This window comes from Chiloscyllium plagiosum, unplaced genomic scaffold (assembly GCF_037043375.1).
Source record: "Chiloscyllium plagiosum isolate Xiang-an unplaced genomic scaffold, Cpla_swu_hap1 HiC_scaffold_2, whole genome shotgun sequence".
Taxonomy (NCBI): Eukaryota; Metazoa; Chordata; class Chondrichthyes; order Orectolobiformes; family Hemiscylliidae; genus Chiloscyllium; species Chiloscyllium plagiosum.
In genome coordinates, this window is record NW_028270140.1 from 127,877,243 (window position 1) to 127,899,088 (window position 21,846).

General features: G+C 40.4%; 1 protein-coding gene across 29 annotated transcripts in view; it reads left to right on the plus strand.

Annotated features, from left to right (window-relative positions):
* sorbs2b (sorbin and SH3 domain containing 2b) overlaps positions 1-21,846 on the plus strand; it is a 323,367-nt gene that overhangs the window by 92,175 nt on the left and 209,346 nt on the right. For 2 of the 29 annotated variants that reach the window (XM_088000735.1, XM_088000765.1), the window contains exon 1: positions 13,541-13,695. The exons of 24 other annotated variants lie outside the window; for them this stretch is intronic. The gene's annotated coding sequence lies outside the window, so the exon portion shown is untranslated. Of the gene's footprint in view, positions 1-13,540; positions 13,696-21,645; positions 21,732-21,846 lie in introns of those variants that run through there. 3 more of the 29 variants (XM_088000740.1, XM_088000776.1, XM_088000766.1) reach the window with 3 other exon arrangements.

A 21,846-nucleotide genomic window follows, 5' to 3' on the forward strand; every position in this document is an offset into this window, starting at 1 on the left:
CTTCTTCTCTATTCCTTGTTAGCCAACCAATCCATAATTCCCTCAGTTTTTAATTTTGTTCCGTAACCTTTGATTCCAGCACTTTGAGAAATCCCTTCTCAAATTCTAAGTTTCCTTTATCCACGCCATGTGTTACTTTCTCAGAGAAGTCTCATAAAGTAGTCAAGAGGATTTCCCTTTCTTAAAACCATGTTGACCCTGCCTGATTACGCTTAGTTTATTAGTGCTTTGCGATTCCGCCCCACCTCTTCTCCCCCCCCCCCCCCCCCCATAATAGATTACAGTATTTTCTCTGTGACAGCTGTTTGGTTAACTAACCTGTAGTTTATATCTTTTTGTCTTCTTCTTTTGAATTGATGCATTACATTTGCCGTTTTCCAATAGAACATAAAGCAGCACATGGTATGCAGGCCCTTCAGCATACCATGTCTGTGCCAAACATGGTGCCATTCTAAACTAATCCCATTTGTACATGAATTCATATCCCTCTATTCCCTGCCTGTTCATGAGTCTGTCTAAATCCCCTTTTAAACATTCCTATTGTACCTGCTTTTGCCACCTCACCTGGTAACAATGTTCTAGCCTCCTACCACCCTCTGTGTTAAAAAAAACTCACCTCACACATCTCCTTTAAACGTTTCCCCTCTCACCTTAAACCTGTGGCCCTTAATATTTGACAGTTCCACCCTGTGACAGACTGTGACTCTCCACCCTATCCATGCCTAGGCAAAAGTGAGGACTGCAGATGCTGGAAACCAGAGTTTAGATCAGAGTGGTGCTGGAAAAGTACAGCAGGTCAGGCAGCGTCCGAGGAGCAGAAAAATCGACATTTTGGGCAAAAGCTCTCCATGGGTATCAATTTTATATACTTCTATCAGCTCCTTTCTTAAACAGCATTAGTGAAACATGTTTTTTCTGACAATTGACAATGATTTCATGGTTATCACTGGACTCTTAATTCAATTTTTTAAACTTGAATTCAAATTCCATCATGTGCCATGGGGGGATTTGAACTCTGGGCCCAGGGACATTATCTCGGTCTCTAGATTTGCAGTCCAGTAATAATACCATAAGGCCATCACCATCCCCAGCATCATTGGGGTGCTGTTTCACTCATCTCCAATCCATCCCAAGTCATTTTCCTGGAGATGTGATTGACAAGTGGCAGGTATAGCTGTAGGTGGCCAACTATCCTTGTGAAAGGATGTTTGCTAGCAGTCCTCAGAGGCAGACTGGGATTTCCAGATCTCCCAGGATGCTGGGGATGGAACAACTAGCTGCTGATGACCAGACAGCAGTAAACTGGAGTGAGGTGGGCCCAGCACTCCAGGCAGATTGATGAGCCTTTGCTATCCACTTGGGTTCAGTTCCAGCTCAGGTTTGCACTGTCATGCATTCTGCTCAGTTTTCAGCTGCTCTCTTACTTGACATTGCTGCTATTTTCACAGTACATTGGCACTTCATTTTCAAAGTGGCGTGACCGCCATCTTTATTTAGACTAACTAATCAGCCAATTTGGGGAAAATCGCAAGCAATTGTTTCCTCACACGTGAACAGGTTCCTGACTCCAACTTGAGACTGCCAGTGGGGTGTTGAAGCCGACAGGGGAATCCTGCCCATACCCATACATTTTAAATCAAAAGATCCTGCTCACTGCTTTGCATACTTTACGTGAATTTTCCTTTCCCTGTGAGTTACTGTAATATAGCCCCTGTTTCTCCCCCATGAGTTCTGATAGCAGATTGATTAATAAAGAGACTGTTAAACAGCACAGTTGAGATCTATAAAGGGAAATGAGAGGGCAAAGAGAATATGTGAGAATAGATTAGCAGATAACATAAAAAGGAACACAAAGGCCTTTTATAATGCAATAAATAGTAAAAAGGTAGCTGAAGGAAGGGTGGAGATCATTATGGTGTACAAAGGAGTTACTGTATTTATGTGTAGGCAGAAGGCATGGCTGAGTAGTTTACAGCTGTCTTCCTGGATGTAGGAGGAGGTGGTAATGGTATTAGATTGGATAACATACCTCAAAATAGAATAATCAAGTCTGGATGGGGTGGATCTGAAGTTGCCGCAGGAAATAAGGGTGGAAATCAAATGCCCTGACCACAATCTAGAAGCTTCCAATCCTTCTTGGATATGAGGGGGTGGTAGCATGTGAGTGCTAGAGGACCCAGCATTGCCAATGTCACACTCTTTAAGAAGAGAAACTGCTCTCGATCCAAAAAGGCACACTTTGTGAGGAATCACCAGTTTTCATGTCCATCTGGACTCTCCAAACCTTTGGAAGATCATGCTGCAACAGACCATTTTTATATCGGTCATCCAAACAGACTTGGAGAGCTCAAGTTAAACTTGTTAATTGAAGTGTTCCACTTTTTCAGCGTCAGATGGATGGACACCAATGTATCAACTGTCAGCATAAAGGCAGTGGGTGTGTAAGCAGAATGTTAGGAATGTTTCCTCCTTTTTAAAGAAAACTGACATTGACATCCGATATTTGCCAGCCTCTCAGGATGCTCATGGCACATCTTCCCTGATCCACTTGTGAGACACAGAGGCAGCATAAACCTGCATCGCAGGACATTACTGGGAACCAACACTGAAAGGCTGCTGCAGGGACACTCTTTTTGTTTGCAGAGATAGACACCAAGTTCACAGATTGAACCAAGTCTGCTTGCTTGCTCTTTTAGCATTCACTCATTTGACGTCCACCTGTATGCACATGGCATCCTGAGTCCACATCCCCTCCCCAGCTGATGAGCAGCACTCCACCATGTTGAAAAATGCTTAGAGGAAGCACTGAAGTTGCCAAGGGCACAGAATGTCTTTTGGGGGGAGGACTTCGATGCCTACCACCAAGAATGGCTATGGCAGCTGCTCCACTGACCACTAAAGGACAGAGCTGCTATAGTGGGCCTGCAGCAGGTGGTGAGGGAGCCAGCAAGTAGGAAAAAAAAAGTTCTTGACTTTCTCCTTGTAAACGTATCCATCACGACCATCATACGGTCCTTACAGAGACAAAGTCCTAGCTTCACATTAAGGATACCCACTGTCGTGTGTCATGCTAAATGGGATAGAATCTGAACAGATCCAGCAACTTAAAACCCTCATGATGAGGTGCTGTGGATCATTAGCAGCAGAACTGTACTCCACCTCAACCTCCATCAGCAATCTCATGGCCTGGCATATTTCACATGATTATATTACCTTCGATCCAGGGAATCAACCCTGATTCATCCTTGATCCTGGACAGAGTAAATGCAGGAAAGATGTTCCTGATGACCAGGGAATCCAGAAGCAGAGCTCTTATTTTAAGGATGTAGCTTAGGCCATGAAGGACTGTGATGAGGAAACATTCCTTCACCCAGAGAGTGGTAAGCCTGTACAATTCTCTGCCACAGAAAGTGGTTGACACCACTTGAAACTTAATTTTTAAGACTAAATGGATCAAGGGTATAAGGAGAAAGCGGGAACAGGTTACAAGGCCTTCATCCCCGGGATCATTCTTGTAAACCTCCTCTGGACACCCTCCAAAATCTCTGGAGTTGGGGTATGTCAGGGGAATGGTTGGGGTGGGCAGAGAATCCTTGCTGGTGATCTAACACTGAATGGAGGTGTTCACTGAAAATCAGCAGCTGAAGCTTATAAATATTCAGATTCCTCACCACATGGGAGATTGACCACAAGTCGTTGTTGGTACCCTTCTAAATTTGGCTTGTGCACCACAACAGCCAGGGTCAAGGACTGGATGCAGTTCTCTGCTTTTATGTTCAAGGCACGGTATTTCAGTAAAGCCCCTGATAGCTGAATCAGCGGCTTTATTTCCTCCATCGTTCTATGCATCCAAAATCCCCTGGATGATGATGTAGGGTAAACCTTCTACTAAAGCAAAGCACTGGGAATCTGAAATAAGAAAAGCAAATATTGAAAGTTTGCAGCAATTCTCTCAGCAGCTGTGGTGAAAGAAATATGTTTAATATTTTGGCTATGTGACCTTTTCAGCAGAACCAAGTGTTTCCAGAACTTTCTATTTTTATTTAAGTATGACTCTCCGCCAGTATTGATTCAATCGGTGTGCTTATCTTAATGATTTGTAATTTTATTCAGGCATTTATTGTGAAGATTTGATGTCCTGTGAAAAGCACCAAACTGGTTTGCATGCAATAATTTTGATGATACTTAAACCTTTCTTTGGTGTTCTAGGTGGTTAGACTTTATGACCTTGCTGTGGAATGCTGAATAAGGTTGAGAATTTAACTTGATTTGTACTTGAGGTTATGACTGGATAATGTCAGCTTGGCTCCTTCAATAGGTGTCTTGCCTTTGGTTTTAGATTTAAGCACCACTGCAGAATTTGAACACGTTTTGTACTGGCACAGTATTGAGAGAGTGTTCAGTCATTGGATGGATGATCTTTTTGGATAGAATGTTAAAATGCCCCTGTGTTGGCCAGAAATGAAACCTGGAGGGCGCTGAAGGCAAATCAAGCAGCATCTGGAGAGATGTTTCTTCTTCTTGACTTTTTATTGGAAAAGTTCAAGAAAAGATGCTTTAAGCAAGTACTGCAAAGAAACATTGAGGGGGATCTGGAGAATACAGGCCTGTGATACAGGAGAATACCAAAGAGATTAAAAGACAAGACGGATGAATCGGGCAATAGTGGGTGGTTATAGGACAAGTGGTGAAACACAAGATGGTTTCACAGGTACCCATGAATGTTAACAGCAGAATAATTATCATTAGTTACTATCTGGGTGATAAAATAGGAGTGGTTATGACCTGAAATGGTACAACTCCATGCTCAGTTCAGAAGTCCTACTCAATAGCTGTCCCCTGAGTTTCACTGGGACACAGTTATAGACAGTTGATGGTGTGGAAAAGAACAGGACAGAGCATGAAAATAACAAATGATGAGAAGTTCAGAGTTACACTTTAGGCATGGAATGGGCACTGCTGGTTCTATTCATTCAGACATGATAGACGCTGTGGCCCTGAGAATGAGAGGAACATTCTCCCAATATTTCAGCTTTCATTCATCTACCACTTTCACAGAAGGATGTTGTGAAACTTGAAAAAGTTCAGAAAAGATTTACAAGATTGAACTGAACGAAGAGGCTGATTAGGCGGGGACAGTTTTCCCTGGAGCATCGGAGGCTGAGGGGTGACCTTAGAGGTTTATAAATTCATGAGGGGTATACGGATAGGGTAATTAGACAATGTCTTTTCCCTAGGGTAGGGGAGTCCAGAACTAGAGGAGATAGGTTCTTTTTATATCTTTCCCCTCTCACCCTAAACCTAAGGGGCAATGTTTTCACCCAGAGGGTAGTATGTGTTTGGAATGAGCTGCCAAAGGAAGTGGTGGAATCTGATACGATTACAGCATTTAAAAGGCTTCTGGATGGGTATATGAATAGGAAGGATTTGGAGGGATATGGGCCAAATGCTGGCAAATGGGACTGGATTAGATTGGGATATCTCGTTGACATGGACGAGTTGGACTGGAAGGTCTGTTTCCGTGCTGAACTTCTGTATGGCTATGACTCTATTTCTCCTATTGTGTAAGATCCCAGAACACCAATGTACAATAGTTGTGTTTGCTTATATCATCAGACTAACTATTTAGAGTATTGATAATTTTTAGATGCATTAATGTACTGAATGAAGTACTCACTTGTCTGGATGAGTGCATTTCCAACAACACTGAAGATGGATAAAGGACATCCAGGCCAAAGTAGTCTGCTTGATTGGCACCATATCCACAAACATCCACTCCCTCCATCACTGATACTCAGTACCAGCAGTGTTTCGTTCCTCCAAGATGCCCTGCAAAAATTCACCAAGGCTCATGAGTCATCATTATCCAAATACATTACCGCTTCAATCTAAAAGGACAAGGGTAGCAGATACATGGGAGAACCACCACATGCAATTCCCCTCCAACCCACACACCATCCTGACTTAGAAATATATCGCCATTGCTTCAGTGTTGCTATGTAAAAATCCTGGAACTCCTTCCTTAACAGCACTGTGGGTCTACCTACAGCACATGGACTGCAGCAATTCAAAAAGGCAGAGTTCACGACCACCTTCTCAAGGTAAAAAAGGATGTGCAATAAATGCTAGCCCAACCAGCTTTGCCCACATCCCATGAATGAATAAAAAAAAGCACTAAGATGAAGTCTTCCATTATTTCTTTTTCTATGTTTAGATTTTTTATTGTAGATCACAACTGATGAACATTTCCAGAATGTTTTGTCAAACCCTGCTCACTTAAATTAAATCTACTTTATAAAAAAGTATTGTCTCTAATTTTTTTGGTTGACATCTTTTTGTATTGCACATTAGAATGTACCAAAGGGTGTTAAATCGAGGTGAAGCATATTGATGAAAAATATCTAACTGTTCAATGATAGTATTACACACCTCTGGAGCAGGTGGGACTTGAACTTGGGCCTCTTGCTCCAGAGGCAGGGACATTACCACAAGAGCGCTCCGGGTGAAGCATATATACTTAAACATATAGCCCTATATAATTGGGCCCTCTTCTAACACTGGTACTGTCCTTAACCCTAGACTGAGAGACCCAGGTTTAAATCCCATCTGCTCCAGTGATGTGTAATGACGTCTATGAACCAGTTGATTAAGAAAATAGGTTAAATAAAAAATATATATTTTATTTGGGTCCTGTTATGGCACACTGATAGTGTTCCTAGCCCCAAACTGGGAGGCCAGGGTTTAAGTCCCACTGCTCCAGAGGTGTTTAATAACATCTCTGAATGGGTTGATTCGAAAAGTAGGCTTAAAAATAAATAAAACATTTTAATTGAGTCTCACAAACCTCTCAGTACTTCATGGTGATGGATTACTTTGAAGCACAGCAACATGATAGACCATGCCAGCGTACATGATAAGGTATAAGTTCAGAGAAAGAGTCAGTATTTGGCCTGTGCAACCATTTGATAAAATCAGGCTGTTGTCTCAACTCTACACTGGAACAGGAGCAGACCATTCAGCCTGTTGTGCTCACCCTGCCATTCTTTTGGATCATGGTTGATCTTCTACCTCAATGCCACTTTCCCACATAGTCTCTTATTTCTTTATAAGACCATAACTCCATAAGAAATAGGAACAGGAGTAAGCTGCTCAGCGACTCGAGCCTGCTCCGCCATTCAATAGGGTCATATCTGACTCCTCACACCCACTTTCCTGCTGTTTTCCTGAAACCCTCGATTCCCCTACTGATATAGAATCTCAGCCTTAAATGTACATAAGAACTCTGCGCCCTTCAGCCTTGTTATTAAACTATGTCATTTGGCTCCAGAAATCTGTTGATTTCTGCCTTAAACATGCTCAATGATTGAGCCTCTACAGCCTTCCTTATTAAAAATCTACCCTGACCTCCTCTACCTCTCTGAATTCCCATCCACTTATTGTGTATTTCCTTGCTTTGTTTCCCCTCCTCTAACACATGACCTGACACTTCTCTGGGTTAAATTCCATTGTTACTATTCCACCCAACTCAACCAAACCACTGAAATCATCCTGCAGTCAACAACTGTCCTCTTCACTATCAACTCTGTCCACTTTTTTGTGCCATCTGCAAATTTCCTAATCATGCCTCCCACAATTAAGTCTAAATCATTAGTGTACACCACTGTGTAGGGTGGAAGGTGAAGGGTGGAAGGTATAGGGGAGATGTCAGGGGTGGGTTCTTTACCCAGAGAGTGGTGGGGGCATGGAATGCGCTGCCCGTGGGAGTGGTAGAGTCGGAATCATTGGCGACCTTTAAGCGGCATTTGGATAGGTACATGGATGGGTACTTAATCTAGGTTAGAAGTTCGGCACAACATCGTGGGCCGAAGGGCCTGTTCTGTGCTGTATTGTTCTATGTTCTATGTTCTATGTTCTAAACAGCAAGGGACCCAACACTCAGCCGTGTGTGGCACACCATCTGGATTTACATTCCCAAAAACATCAATTGACTGTTATCTTCTGTTTCTATTCACTGAGTCAGTTTTTGATTGATCACACCATATTCCCTGTATCCCATGGACTTTAATTTTTCTAACTAGTCTGCCATGTAGGCCCGTGCCAAATGCCTTATTAAAATCCATGTTGACAACATAGATACTAATTTCATCAATTCCCCTTGTTATTTCACCCAAAAATTCTATTAATTTAGACAGAAATCTTGCCTCAGTGAAACCATCCTGTTTGTGCTGATTAATCCATGCATTTTGAAGTAACACATAATCCTATGTCTCAGTTTGGATCTAGGAATTTTCCCACCATTCTGGTCACACTGGCTCATAGATATTTAGCCTGTCTCTTGAACCCATTTTGAATAATGGTACAAATTTCACCAGCCTCGAAACCAGGTATCCAGTGAAAATTAGAAAATGAGCCTCAGGGCATCTGTAGTATTCTCCCTGATTTCATTTAACAGCTCAGGATACAATCCGTCCAGCCCTGGTGATTTACTTATCTATGAGAACATCAGTTCGTTCAACACTTCCTTTCTCATGCCTATTTTATCTAATCTTCCACACCCTCTTCTTTAAATTAAATGCCTGCATCGTCTTCCTCCTTTGTGAGGACATACAAAAAGTTCATTAATAATTCTGACCACATCTTCTGCATTCATATGCAAGTTACCATGCACACCTTGGGTAGCCTTTCTCAGCTGTCTTTAATGTTTCCTGTATTCTTCTCACACCTTATGTTCTCATCCATGTCATTAGCAATTTTGGTAATATTGCAATTGGTTCTGATATTCAAATCTTTTATGGGGATGGTGAACAGTTGTGGAACCGAGCACTCAGCCTTACTTTCCTGTCTATCTCTTTACCTTTTGATTCCCTTGTCAATCAAGAATCCATCTAACTCTGCCTTTAAGATATACAATTGCTATGCTCCCACTGCTCTCTGGGGAGGAGAACTCCACAGAATAATGACCCTCATAGAAAATTGTTCCATACTCTTATCTTTCAATGTTCTTCCGAACAAAGTGCACAACCTCGCACTGAACCTCATTTGCCCCATATCTGCTCATTCCACCAATTGTCAGTGTCCTTTTGGACTTCCACACTATTCTTTTATGATTTATAATCCCTTCAGGTTACCTATAAGGTGAAATATCCTTTTAGCATCAATCATATCAAGTCCCATCAGATCTTGTATGTTTCAATAAAATCACCACTCTTTCTTCTAAGGTCCAATGGATGCAAGGCTAACTTGTTTCCTCACAAGACAATCCTTCCATCCCAAGAATCATTTGGGTGAACCTTCTCTGAACTAATTCCTTCCTTTCAATGTACAGACTACTTCAGACCTGGTCTCACCAGTGCTTTTTACAACTTTGATAGAGCTTACCAACTTTTATATTCCATTCTTGCTTCATAAATGACAACTATACACTTGCCTTCCTAATCTTTTCATTGGCTTGAGGAATGTGGCTGGCTTGAGGCTGGCTTGTTGAACCTGCATAGTTTTTAGTTCACACACCACAACATCCAGATCCCTCTGTACTACAGACTTCTGAAACCTCTCCACTTTTATAATATTCTGCTTCTTTTAAATTCCTCTTGCCAAATTTGGACAGTTTCACAGTTTCTCATATTAATGTCGATCTGCCAAATTTTTGTTAATGTACATGTAAAAGGAATATGGCCATGAAAGAAAAATTGGGAAATCTCTTCATTATGTTCTTAATTGATCAATTAAGCACTTTATGATTAGTTCAATGTTTTTGGATGATCTGCACAATGCTTAATTTAAAATCTGGTTCAGTATCCTGTACACTGTTTTGTATCCTGCAGACACCATGAACTAGATGGAAACCATTACATAGATAAATGTTGCATAAATGACTCTAATAAATAAATTTGACCTTTAATATTTTGCAAAAAAAAACCAATGATACATTTTTATTGTTCAATCACAATTGAAGTTTCATCAAAAAAACACATTGTTGCAACTGTGAAATCATTATGTATTTACAAGTTGATTTTGTAATATTGTATTCTTGATTCTTTTGATAAAGCATCACCTAACTTTAGCATTTCCTTTCTGATGGCAGTTTCGATTCACAACTAATGAACCAATGATTCATCAATCTATTTATAATAATGAAAGCCTCACAGATAGGAATTTACTATTCTTATGACCAGCTTGTATAGTTATCTCGGTCTCTTCACGTTCGCATGATCTAACCTGACATTTACTTCAAGTGCTGCAGCATTTGACTGTGACCTCATGATTGGCTCTAGTTTATCTTATCAGGATACTCACAGAATAAATTCTAGAGCTATTTAAAGTGCCTGAAGTCAGAGTAATCTGCTCTGCTGCACGCAACGAAAGGCCCTAATCTTAAAATATTACCAATAGGGGATAGCTTTTCATCTTGTTGCCTCTTGGGGAGCTCAGATGTCACCTATAAAACTGTAAATATATGAAGCGAAACTGACAATCACTGCCCTAAGAAACTTAAAAGAAAAATGTATGGACAGTACCTCACACTGTTCAGTGATATCTTCAAATGTGCCCTTAATTAGAGTAGCAAGAATACCTTCGGCGTGAGAAAGTGATGAAGTTGCTTCACATCCACAGATATTGCCCACCCCCGCTTTTGTCTTCATCGCTATCCTCCTCCGAAAGCTCATCTTTGACGAAGCTGAAGTTTTATCTCCAACTTCCCAGTCCTTGCAAGTCGGGAATACACCAAATCTGTGCCCATCTTCCATGCAACTTCATGTTTAAATCACCGTAATCTGCTTTCCACTACCATCGTGAGACCTAAATGGCCCTAATTTAAATTACAAAAAATTTTTTATGATTGTGATGGATAGACAATAAAGGATTGCCTCCTTAAATAAGCCGTACAGCTGCTTATTTTTAAAAGCTGTCTTTTATTAATACATTAAGGCCACCTTTAAGTTTTTCAGTTTAAATAACTGAATGTAGTCCAAGAGGAAAAAAGAATGCTCCCAAGCCCCTTTTTCTATTACCTTAGTTAACTGTTGTATTAAGTTGAGCTGAACAAGTTTTCCTTGGAAACTTATTCAGTGAGTAGAGCTTTGTGTTTTCAATCAAAAAAACTCTAGTATCATAAAAGTGGCATTGAGAAATGAGCATGCAAAAATCTGACCTTGGCACCTAAATACCGAAACATGTATTAATCAAAAATGGTATCTTCCTGCAGTAAATCATAGTGTTGGCTCTGCTAATTGGGATTGCTGAATATTAATGATTGAAACACTGACCCGTGTAACTTGCACCTTGTGGGGACGTGGTTTCCAAGCCTGGGCTAAATTGTAGTTGTTGCCTTTGGTAATCTGGCTTTCCTCCTGAGGAGGAAAAACTGTTGTGGATTGTTAAATTGCCCTGAAAACCAGAATTGCCAACTGTTTGGACATATTGAAATGCCGGAGGTATTCTTCTTTATTCCCTCCTCTGAGTGACATTCTTCTTTAAATTATTGATAAGTATCACAGTTCGTTAGGCAAGCATCAACCGATTTTGTATTCAGCAGGGAGTACAGGAATATTGTGACCTATTCTAGAAAGCATAAGGTAGAACTGAAGCCAATCTTTGTACACTTTTATATTTACTTATATAGTTGCACATCACAAGACATGCCTCCTAAACCAACTACTGCACCTTTTGGTCTGTGTCTACGCAGATTGGTTAGCTCACTTGAATCAATGTCCATACAATTACACACAACTAGAATTGTAGCACTAAGGCTGCAGAGGTAAGTTTGTGTGATTTATGTGCTAGCCAGGTTGATGGGCTAAATAGATTTGCTTTTCTTCATGTCTTTGTATTCTACAAAAAAATAAAATTTCATGAAATCCTGTTTTGTTACATCCTTGGCTGAAATTTTTAGAGCTCGGGTTGTCTCTCACCTGATTTTAGGTAAAAACAAGGACTGCAGATGCAGAAAACCAGAGTCTAGACTAGAGTGGTGCTGGAAAAGCACAGCAGGTCAGGCAGCATCCGAGGAGCAGGAAAATCAATGTTTTGAACAAAAGCCCATCATCAGGAATAGAGCCTATTCCTGATGAAGGGCTTTTGCGCGAAACGTCAATTTTCCCGCTCCTCGGATGCTGCCTGAACTGCTGTGCTTTTCCAGCACCATTCTAATCTAGAATCTCACCTGATTTTGTAAACTCAGATATGCCATTGCCAAACAATCCAATGTGAAATAATTATGGGTGATAATGTATGATGTTTATTGCAATCATGAATGAGCCATCTCTGTCCTTTGCCACAGAATGTATTTGTTGTGTTTAATGGTGGAGAGTTCCATAATCTAAAAGAGAATATTTTGGGTATTGTATTGCATTTTATATTTATAATCAAATTAATTTTCCATATGTTCTATCAGGGAGGTGATAACCTGGTGGCATTATCACTAGATTATTAATCTGGGGGTCCAGGTTCAAATGCCGCCTTAGCAGCGAAAAGTCTGGAATGATTGCTAGAGAAAATCCATTTGGTTCACTGATTCCTTTAGGAAAGATGTCTGCCATCGTTATCTGGTTCATATGTGACTCTAGGCCCACAGGAATGTCCTCTTGTCAATTAGGGATGGGTTTGACAGCAATACATATATCCTGTGAATGAATAAAAATAAGTTTGCAGATAACCATAACTAAAAGAAGCATTTTAGGTTATAGTGCCTCTACTCAACAAGCATACCCTAAAGCACTCCACAAACAAAAAGAATGGACATTAAGCAAAAGAAGGTGATGTTCGGAAAAGAAACAAAGTGGTGATTCTTAAAGGGTGAGAGCAAGGTGGAGAAAATTAGAAAATCAAACCTACTATTTTTAGATTAGAGGATCACACTAGAACGTACAGTTTCCATTTAATTACCTGTTCTGTTTAGCTAGAGGTGTGGCTGGATGATTTTGCTCTCTATATATTTGATATGGCATACATTATCTTAATGCCTATGTGCACTTACTTGTTACTTTGAGTAAAGGCAGCTCAAACTCTGCCTACCTTTTAAACTGGAGCGACCCTGTTTGTAAGTGTTCAAAATGCATTCATATTTAGATCCGAGACCAGGTGTCTTTGTATTACTGCTTGCTGAATGTAATTAGTGAATATTTAGTAAACTTTTCAACAACAGTTCGTACTTTAATATTCATTGAGTTTGAGTTTGGTGACAGGTTTGATCTGAATATCAGTTTTTCTCAAGAACATTTCCATTAAACAAACAAGACTAGCAACTCAATGAATTAAATATCTGGAACTAGTCGTCTAATGTAATGCAAAATATATCAGCTTACCAAGGCTAGAGTGAAGATAGAATTACGCATGTAACTGTAAATGAATTACTTCATTTTTAAGTTCAAGATCCTGTCCAAGGTTAAAATGCTTCATGCATTGTGTAAGCGCTATTTAATATTCCAGGAAAACGAGGCATTGTGACACCTCGGAAAAGTTGATGCATAAGTGAACATGTTTCCTTAATTAGCTTATCAGACACTAGTGTGGGTATTTTGTCTGAGTTTTGAGGAGAAGGTAAATGGAACTGAGTGCCATTGAAAGCAGGCATTTGCTGGACAAGCTTTATAAACCTCCATTGTCTTCCTATAACTTCATAGACAAAAACTACATTTCAGTTCATTTGGAGTCTTTGGAAGAAGAAGGTACTAAATTGAAAACAACATTTTTATGGTAAGTTTTTCAGTTTGCTATTAGCTTAGCCTGTTTTTTGTTTGTCACTTGTGCACAAAAAACTACTTGCCCTAATGTTAAGCTTTGAGTTTCATTGAATTTATGCAGCAATAATTCAGTTAAATGGACCAGATTTTCAATATCTGATTGGTACTGAGCTGACTAATCCTGCTAGCACCGGTGGTAGTTTACCAAATTGACCCTCAATGTTCTGAGGCGAAGAAAGGATGAGTCCAGCAAGCTTAGAGGTTTCCATGTATTGTCAGCTGGTGAGGTCAATCTCATCTGTGATTCCTGATGAAGGGCTTTTGCCCGAAACATCGATTTTGCTGCTCCTCGGATGCTGCCTGAACTGCTGTGCTCTTCCAGCACCACTAATCCAAAATCTGGTTTCCAGCATCTGCAGTCATTGTTTTTACCTCATCTGTGAAGTGCCCATAGTTAAAACTGGCACTGTTGAGGCTTCCTCATTGTTAATACTCATCTTCAATTGAGGTATACAGAGGTTCTCCTGACTGACTGACTGTAGAAATTTCAATTGTAGATCTGCATAAAATTCAGAAAAAATGTGCAATCTCTACCATTTCTCTGGGGTTCGAGGTGGTCACTTAGGACACCTTCCCCACCAATTTTAATTCCAATATTTCTTAACTGTATGTGACAAACATTTTAGACTCACTTTGTTGAATAACCCTTACCTTTATTTATGTGTAACATTTTTACCTGCTTACCCATATCTTGTTGGAGCTTGGCTAAATTCGCAGCATCTTTTATAGAGTCCTATAGCACAGAAACGGGCCCTTCGGCCCAATTCGTCCATGATGACCAGGTTTCTCAAACTAAACCCACCCCTTTGCCTGCATTTGGCCCATATCCCTCTAAACCTTTCCCATCCATGTTCCTATCCAAATGTCTTTTAAATATTGTAATTGTACTTGCCTGTACCACTTCCTCTGGCAGCTCGTTCCATATATGTATGGAAAAGTTGCCCTCCAGTCCCTTTTAAATCTTTCCCTTCTCACCTTAAACCCATGCCCTCTAATTTTGGGTGCCCCCTACCCTAGAAAAAGACTTTGGCCATTTACCCTTCCATGCCCCTCATGATTTTATAGACCTCTAAAAGATCACCCTTCAGCCTCCAACAGTCCAGGGAAAAAAATACACAACGAAGTATTATAATGTGGTTTTGCTCTCATGACTAAGAAATACTGTAATCCCGTCTGCTGGTTCAAATGGACTGGTAAGATTCCATGGCAGTATTTGGAAATAAAACAGATACATCTTCCAATGATTGAAGACTCATTGAGATAGGAATGTTGATCAATTACATGTTGTTTGTGGACATAGCTGCCATGCTTGTTAGATTAAATAGACCAAGAATGTAAAAGGTATGGATAAAATGAACTTAAAGCAAATCTTTGGCACATCCATAATTTAACTAGAGTCATGAACTCAAACTTTAAAAAGGAAGGCTGAACAGAGAGAGTAGTTTGATTATTTCTTCGAGGAGTTGGTGAATGCCTAGGGAGGTAATGGTGGTATCAAATTTGGAAGCAAGAAGAATTTTGTTTTTGCAAAAGAAATAATTGAGAGAGATGAGACATATCCTGCTTTGCTTCAGACTTTCAGAAGGAGAGGGAGACCAATATCTTTATTTATTACTATTTATAAATTCCTATGCAACCATTGGTGTTTTTAACAAACTGAGTACATTTGTAAGTTGAAGGAGCTATATTTATCCAATTCCATTCAATGGCTCCAACAATATAATGTGCCTTCTTCTGAAGTTATTTGAAATATATCCTCCCATATGTATATGAGAAAATTCCTCTAGACTTTGAGCATGATAGAACTGTTTCATTCTCCCATCCATAAAAATATAGTTTCCATATCTTTACATTATTCACTAGGGGTTGATTATCTCGGTTGGCTGGAAATCTGGTCTGTAATGTCATGTAGTAGCAACAGCATTGGTTCAATTCCCATTCCAGGTAAGTTACACTGAAGGACTGTCTTTCTCAACCTCTCACCTTGCCTAGGTGTGGTAATCATTGGGTTAAACCACCACCAGTCGTTTCTCTCTAATGAGCAAGCAGACCTAATCTCATAGATGACTTTACCTTTAACTTATTTATTCCTCTTAACATTGTAAATCACAGCTCATGCTCTTTATCTTCGAAAGACTACCCATAGAATTTAAAAAATCCCATTCAGCCTTGTCAAACTTTTTAAAATTTCCTGTAGTGTTTCAATGATTTGTTAAGCATGGGCTGTTTGAAAGAATATTTCATAAAAGTGTACCAACCTAAAACAAATGGCATTGTCATTTGATGAAATATCCTTGAAATGCAAGTCACGCAACTTGGCATTTACTGGTTTTATAATCATAATCAAACCCTTACGTGGTTTTCAAAGGACTTCCATTAGTAAGGTGTAGTCTATAACAATAACTTTCAAAGGCTCTAAATTATTTCTTCATCCATTTAACTTTGTGTACAGCCTTGTCAATGCCTTCCATCGTACCAACCATTGAGCCACATTATTTTGTGCCAGCAGGTAATTTGAGATTAATACATAGACCCTGCTTGATGATTTTGAATAGTGTGAACAATAAATGAACCAAAATGAGCCTCTTGACTGCTAAGTCAATATCTAATTCAGTTATTTTACTGATTTGCCACAATGCAAATCAAGTTATTCTGTCAATTCGCCACAAAGTTTCAGTTACAGAAACTTAATTTCAAAGCCTGTCTAAAAATTCAGGTAAATTCAATCCAATAGATAAGCTTCCTCCAGTTATATTCTCAATGAACTTCAGTAGATGAATATGGCACAACTTATTGATTCTAAAAGTTTGTTGACTGCACTTTCTAAAGCTCCTTCCATTCTGAAAATTGTTAGTCATAGAGATATACAGCATGAAACAGGCTCTTCAGTCCAATTCGTCCATGCCGACCACATATCTTAACCCAATCAAACCCCATTTGCCAGCACCTGGCCCATATCCCTCTAAACCCTTCCTAAGCATATACCCATCCAGATGCCTTTTAAATGCTGTAATTGTACCAGCCTCCACCACTTCCTCTGGCAGCTCATTCCATACAAGCTCCGCCCTCTGTGTGAAAAATTGCCTCTTAGGTCCCTTTTATATCTTTCCCCTCTCACCCTAACCCTATGCCTTCTAGTTCTGGACTCCCCCACCCAAGAGAAAAACTTTTTCTTTTTATCCTATCCATGCCCCTCAATTTTGTAAACTTCCATAAGGTCACCCCTCAGCCTCCAAAGCTCCAGGGAAAACAGCCCCAACCTATTCAGCCTCTCCCTACTGCTCTAATCCTCCAATCCTGGCAACATCCTTATAAATCTTTTCTGAACCCTTTCAAGTTTCACAACATCCTTCCGATAGGAAGGAGACCAGAATTGCTCACAATATTCCAAAAGTGGCCTAACCAATGTCCTGTACAACCCAAAATAACCTCCCAACTCCTGTACTCAGTACTCTGACCAATAAAGGAAAGCATACCAAACATCATCTTCACTATCCTATCTTGAGTACTTTGTAATTATCAGTTATGTTTGGTTCCAACTGCTTGATTATATTATCAGTTCTGAAATACAGCTTCTGTAATTTTGGAGACCCTAAAAATTATTAATCAGAGTCTTTGCATCTTTATTTGAATGACAATTCTTGACTGTATCCCAGTGGTAGATTCCTTTGAGCATACTTTGATATTGTTATGTCAACAGTTCTTGCTCTTCATTTTGTGACTGTTTCATTGTTGGGCTTTTAGAGATCAAATCCAATGTGTGTTAGTGTTTAAAGGCAAAAATAACCTTGATCCTTCTTCTTGGTCTTTCTTTCCATGATGTGGAGGTGGTGATGTTGGACTGGGGTTGACAAAGTCAGAAGTCACACGACACCAGGTTATAGTTCAACCAGATGAGGTCTGATGAAGAGGCTACACTCCAAAAGCTTGTGATTTCAAATAAACCTGTTGGACTGTAACCTGGTGTCGTGTGACTTCTGTCTTTCTTCTTTCCAGAATCACTCCTTTTGAGCAGGCAAGGTTTCGCTTTTGGCACGCCGTAGGTATTAATTCCCATGGAAACAGTTTGTAATGGTTGGAATCCCCACCATTGACTCACAGCAGGAGTTGGACAGAAATGGGCAGTGGGGAGGGAGAAGTTGCTTGGCAATGAAAGGGAAGAAGAAGGAAAGGAAGAAGATGACGAGAAAGAAGAAAAGAAAGTTGGCCTTGAAGGCAAGAGTGAAGGTAGCAGAACTGGAAGCAATGCCTTCGGGTGAAAAGAAAAACTGGGGAATGATGTTCTGAGGCAAGGAGATTAAACCAACACCAGGTTTCCTTTGATGGAGAAATGTGGAAAACGAATGTCTATCTGTCAGTTTTAACGAGGGGTGTTTGCAGCCTGTTAGCAACAGCTGGGAAGGGATCGTGCCAGGCTGAACTGAGGGGATTGCAGGGAGGAAATAGTCAGTAGCAGTGCCCCATGCCATCTTCTCCATGCCTTGTGACGTCTGGCATGTCACCTAAAGGATTCAGCAATCGCTGGTGCATGGAAACCATTTTTCAGTTAAGGATGGTCCCCTGATGGTTGTGAAACTTTAACAAAAATGCAAATTCATTTAGCTGTTGATCAATAATCTCTCTCCTCTCATTATGTATCACCTTCAGTCATCTCTCCACCCCCTAAATAAAATGTTCCTTCACCCAATCGCCCTGTCCACTCACTAGGAAGGAAGCAGAATGTAAAAACTTCAGCTGAATCTTGCTGTCAAACTGCATTTCCGAGTTTTCCAGCTACTACTAGGAAAAGGGATGAAAATAGTTTCAGCTTGAAGTGCAAAAGCTTTCGAGTGAAATGTATCTTGGGGTTTTAAGCTGATGCCATGATGACAATATTTTCTTCTTGTTCCTGACGTTGTACATAACAGGAAAATAACTAGTCAAAGTATTCTTTTTGAATCTTACATGTGACGGTGCTACCCCATATTAGAATTTTTTCTGTGAACAAAGGGTTATCCAACCAAACCTGAGGACCAGCCATACATAAGGGAAACCATTTTAGCCATGTTTACATTAGAATTAGAATTAAGTTTATTGTCATGTGTATTCATATTACAAAAGAACAGGAGTGCAGTGATAAGTGTATAATGTTGCCAACACATGGCTCCATTTTAGGAATAAGTACCTAGGTACAAAAAAACAGAAAAACTATATTACAGATAGACATAATGTAAGTGTAAGTTAGGAAAATAAGAAATAAAGCTAAAAAGATAAACATTATCATCTTTCTGGATTAGAGTGTTGCTGGAAAAGCACAGCAGGTCAGGCAGCATCCGAGGAGCAGGAAAATCGACATTTCGGGCAAAAGCCCTTCATCAGGAATAGAGGCAGGGTGCCAGCAGAGTACAGAGATAAATGAGAGGGGTGTGGGGATGGGGAGAAAGTAGCATAGAGTACAATAGGTGAATGGGGGTGGGGATGGAGGTGATAGGTCAGAGAGGAGGGTGGGGGAAGGTAGCAAAGAGTACAATGGGTGAATGGGGGTGGGGATGGAGGTGATAGGTCAGGGAGGAGGGTGGGGGAAGGTAGCAAAGAGTACAATGGGTGAATGGGGGTGGGGATGGAGGTGATAGGTCAGAGAGGAGGGTGGGGGAAGGTAGCAAAGAGTACAATGGGTGAATGGGGGTGGGGATGGAGGTGATGGGTCAGAGAAGAGGGTTGAGTGGATAGGTGGAAAGGAAGATAGGCAGGTAGGACAGGTCATGAGGGCGGTGCTGAGCTAGAATGTTGGAGCTGGGGTGAGGTGGGGGAAGGGGAAATGAGGAAACTGGTGAGATCTATGATACTTTCTCCCCACCCCACCCCCCTCTCATTTATCTCTCCACCCTGCAGGCACCCTGCCTCTATTCCTGGTGAAGGGCTTTTGCCCGAAACGTTGATTTTCCTGCTCCTCGGATGCTGCCTGACCTGCTGTGTTTTTCCAGCACCACTCTAATCTAGACTCTGGTTTCCAGCATCTGCAGTCCTTGTTTTTACCTTTATTATTGTCTTTCTGTAAGAGTTTCCACATGGTCTAACTGGGCTCCACTGGTTCCTATGGTCCTTTATGGGGAAGCGATAGCCTAGTGGTATTAACAGCTGGACTGTTAACCCAGAGACCGAGGTAATGTTCTGGGGCATGGGTTCAAATCCTGCCATGGCATATGGTGAAATTTGAACTCAATAGAAGTCTGGAATGAAGAATCTGATGATGACCATGAAACCATTGCTGATTGTCAAGAAAAGCCCACCTGGTTCACTGATGTCTAATAGGGAAAGAAACTGCCATCCTTGCTTGTCTGGCCTACATGTGACTCCAGACCCACAGCTATGTTATTGATTCCTAACTTCCATTTGGGCAATTAGACATGGACAATAAATGCTACCCAGCCAGCAATGCTGACATCCCATGAATGAATTTTTTAAAAATCCTATTGCCAACATGAATTCTGACGAAGATTCAGTGAACTTGAAACATTACATCTGTTTTTAACTCTACAGCTGTTGCCACACCTGCTGTGTTTTTCCAGCATTTTCTGTTTTTGGTTCAGGTTTCTCTGTATTTAACAAAAAGAGTACAAGGGTCTTGTGGTATTTTGGTAGTGTCCCTATATTTGAGCCAGAAGGCCTGGGTTCAAGTTCTACTTGTTTTAGAGGTGTATATTAAAATGTCTGTACAGGCTGATTGATAAAATGTCTCCCTGCAAGAGTCTAGGAGTAGGGCTCATGAGGTGCAGTGGTAGTGTCTGAGTCAGGAGACTTGGGTTCAAGTCTGACCTGCTCCAGCAATGTGTAATGACATCTTTGAAAAAGCTAATTAGAAAGTATCCAGACAACAAGAATACAAGGTGATTGTAGTGTTGTTACCGCTGTGCTAAAAGGTCTGGGTTCAACTCCCACTCGCCCCAGATGTGTATCATAACATGTTTGAATGGGTTGATTAAAAATACCTGGCCAACAAGAGTGCCTAATGCTCACTGTTCATTTAATAACAAGAAATATAATTAGCTGTATCACAATTTCCAATTAGTTGCATGTGTTTTGTGGTTAATGTACTGGATAGCAGATGTTTAATATGTTTCTCCATTACTCAGTGCTAAAACTCATGAGCTAAGGATTTACATGCAGAACTTCACAGAGCAATCACTGCATTTTCTCAAAGAGTATGGTGGCTAGCTCCTTTAGAAGGAAGCCTGGGACAAATCTGTTCACAGGTATTTTAACAGCATCTGTCACTTGCCTGATATGATACATAGCGCTGTTATAATTCACAAAATGAATTCATTTCTGAGTAATTCATTGTCTTTGATGCAGTTTGGGACATTATGAGAGCACATGTCAGTATTTCCTTTTGTTAGGAATACAAAAAAAAGGGAGCAGCTTAGCTACTTCATGACCTTTTTCTTCCCTGCTTTAGAACAACCTGGAGAAGGAGTATTAAAATAAGGGTAGAATCTACCGAGCTTATAACACAGAGGAAATTTGTATTTATTTAGATCACTCCTGCAGAGGCAGTTTGTGACCAGTGAGCCTGAAAGGCGAAGACTAGGTTAATTGGTTATGAACATTCAGACTGGATTTATTTTCCAACTATAGTGACCCTGAAAAAGCCGAAGAGAATAATCCCCTTGAAGCAACATGATCTGTACTGCGACTGTGCAGCAACGATGGTGTGGGGAATTTGTTGCATTTCACTCTGAGGTTCTCTTGTGTTTTTTTTCTCTGGTGATATTAATAACTTTAATTTCCTTGGTCTTATTAGTTTATCTTGTTGTATATATTCAGTTCATTGATTATGTTAATATTTTAAAGATAATATATAGCACTGAGAAGATTATTGTCACAAAGGTCATGACACTAAGATGCTTTGCTTTAATAATTGCAGGAACACTTGAAGATATTGAAGTTCTGGAGGTAACTCAATCTGTTTAATAGACTCAGAATAGAAGAGTTGGAGCTACAAAACAACAGGTAGACATATTTAGCTGGATACGTTATAAATTAGGGATGACTAAGTTTAGAGGTCAGCTTGAGGATGGTTCCAAAGCAAGCTATGTTGTCATGGCGATAGGTGGAGGTTAGGAGA